Raw genomic sequence first — 3,063 nt, 5'->3', positions numbered from 1 at the left:
GTACCTGTGCTCCAGTTGTTACAGCCCCCCAAAATACACAAATGAGAGTACCTGTGCTCCAGTTGTTACAGCCCCCCAAAAACACAAATGAGAGTACCTGTGCTCCAGTTGTTACAGCCCCCCAAAAACACACAAATGAGAGTTCCTGTGTTCCAGTCGTGTTACAGCTCTGCAGCCCTCCAAAATACACATATGAGAGTTCCTGTGTTCCAGTCGTGTTATAGCTCTGCAACCCCCCCAAAATACACAAATTGATGGAGGAAGGTCATTGGCTAATAAAGAAACTGCCTTAGCCCATTTTATAGGTTAGAACATAGGTGGGTGGAGTAAACAGAACAGAATGCTGGGAGGAAGAGGAAGTGAGCTCAGACTTGATGCCTCTCCTCTCTGGGGCAGACACGATGAAGCTCCAACACAGGATGGACGTAGGCTAGAATCTTCCTGGTAAGCACACCTCGGTGCTACACACATTAATAGAAATGGGCCAGGCAGTTTCTTTATTAGCCAATGACCTTCCTCCATCACACAAATGAGAGTTCCTGTGTTCCAGTCGTGTTACAGCTCTGCAGCCCCCCAAAATACACAAATGAGAGTTCCTGTGCTCAAGTCGTGTTGCGCTCTGAGGGGACGGTTTCCTCAATGCAAGTGTTACAGCTCTGAAGGGAAGGTATCCTGGAAGTTGGGAGCCAAGGACTACCACAAAGTCACTCCACACAGCAATCCTCACACGAGACGTCGGGAGGGGAAATCCAGGAGGGTGGCTGCCTCTGTGTGAAGCAGCAGAAGGTAGGGTTTATATGGGGTTTCTTGTGGGTCAGAGGTTTCCAGGGTAGAGATTTCCATGATGGGGATTTGTAGATTTTCAGGTTCTGAGCCTAGACTTTTTATTCTGTATAGCAGAGCCTGGCCGCCTGAGTCTGAAGGGGTGGGGCCTGGCCACTTGTATGCCTCCAGGGACTTACACCAACCAAACATTTATGAACTTGAACACCTGAATTTTTTTAAATTTATTTCTTTATTAATTAATTAAAGATTTCTGTCTCTTCCCCACCGCCGCCTCCCTTTCCCTCCCCCTNCCCCCTCCCCCAATCAAGTCCCCCTCCCTCGTCAGCCCAAAGAGCAATCAGGGTTCCCTGCACTGTGGGAAGTCCAAGGAACACCTGAATTTTATGTCATAAACTTTTGTTTGTTTTCTGTCCACTTAAAAGTATCAAAATCTTAGTGAGGCAGTGGTGACCTATACCTTTAATCCCAGCACTCAGGAGGTAGAGGCAGGCATATCTCCATGAGTTCGAGATCAGCCTGGTATACAGAGCAAGTTCCAGGACAGCCAGGACTACACAGAGGGGGAAAAAAGTATCAAAATCTTGAGGGGGAAAAAAAGTATCAAAATCTCTCATTTCATGGGAAGTAGAAAACTGTTTAGCTGGTGGGTCATAGTTTGTTGCCCCCTATTTAGACTTGAGATAGGCTTGTGGGAGGAGGAAAGAAGGCCACTATGGTCTGCAGGTGGGTCCCCTTAGGGGCTCCCAGATTCCTAAAGAAAGTGTAGCCTGCCAAGGAAAAGGATGGGACAGGCCTCACTTTACTTCCATTGTTATGCCTCCATCTTCATGTGGCCCTTGGTCTAGGAATTACATATGGACCCAAAACACCTATAGGATAGGCAAGGATATCGTGTATGTTAGTTGAATAGCTCTCCGTCTCCTGGAGCCACACTGCTTTCATTGGGCCAGTCTGGGCCATATGAGACTCTCTGAAACAAAACAGGCTTCAAGTGATGTTCTGAGGACTTGCAACACTAACCTTCGATGACATTGGCTATCGATGGAATCTAAGTAAGCAAATGACACCATCAGATTTAGGTTTTGAAGGGACCATAAAGACAAATAATAATATTCATAAGAACAGATACAAACTGAGTTCAAGGCCAGCCTGATCTATATAATGAATTCCAGAACAACAAGAGCTACATTGTGAAGAGTCAGAGGCTAAAGAGCAGCTTTTAGAAATGGTCCAGGTAAGAACTGAAAAGGAACTGTTGGCTATCAAAGGAGTCATCTAAGCCAAGCTCGGTGGTGCACCCCAGTACCAGGGAGGCAGAAGCAAGTGAATCTCTGAATTCAGGGCCAGCCTGATCTATAGAGTGAGTTTCAGGACAGCCAGGGTTACACAGAGAAACCCTGTGTCAAAAATATCCCTTAATGTAAATGGACTCAACTCACCTATAAAAAGGCACAGGCTAACAGATTGGATAAAAAAACAGAATCCAACTTCTTCTGCATACAAGAAACACATTTCAGACTTAAAGACAGAGTAAACCCTTTACGTCTCAGAGTAAAGGGTTGGAAAATATATATACCAATCAAATGGACCTAAGAAACAAGTGGGTATAGCTATCCTAATATCTAACAAAATAAACATCAAGCTAAAATCAATCAAAAGAGACAAAGAAGGTCATTTCATATTAGTCACAGGGAAAATCCATCAAGAGGAAATCTGAATACTGAACATATGCCCAAAATACAAGGGCCCCCTCATATGTAAAAGAATCACTTCTAAAACTTAAATCATACATTAAACCCCACACACTAATAGTGGGAGACTACAACACTCCCCTCTCACCACTGGACAGGTCAATCAGACAAAAAAAGAACAGAAATAAGAGACTAACATGTTGTGACTCAAATGGACTTAACAGACATCTATAGAATATTCCATACAAACAGAAAAGAATATACCTTCTTTTCAGCACCTCATGGAACCTTCTCAAAAATTGACCACATACTTGGTAACAAAACAAACCAACATCTATCACCATGCACAAAACTCAAGTCCAAATGGATTAAAGACCTCAATATCAATCAGAACACAATGAACCTGATAGAAAGTGGGAAGTACTCTACAACACATGGGCACAGGAGACCACTTCCTACGTATAACCCCAGCAGCACAGACAGTAAGGGCCTCATTGAATAAATGGGACCTCCTGAGACTGAGAAGCTTCTGTAAAGCAAAGGACACTGTCACTAAGACAGAAAGGCAACCCACTGACTGGGAGAA

Source organism: Alexandromys fortis, unplaced genomic scaffold (genome assembly GCF_014885135.2).
Source record: "Alexandromys fortis isolate MF-2015 unplaced genomic scaffold, M_Fortis_MF-2015_v1.1 scaffold_219, whole genome shotgun sequence".
NCBI lineage: Eukaryota > Metazoa > Chordata > Mammalia > Rodentia > Cricetidae > Alexandromys > Alexandromys fortis.
Note: the sequence above shows the minus strand (reverse complement) of the source record.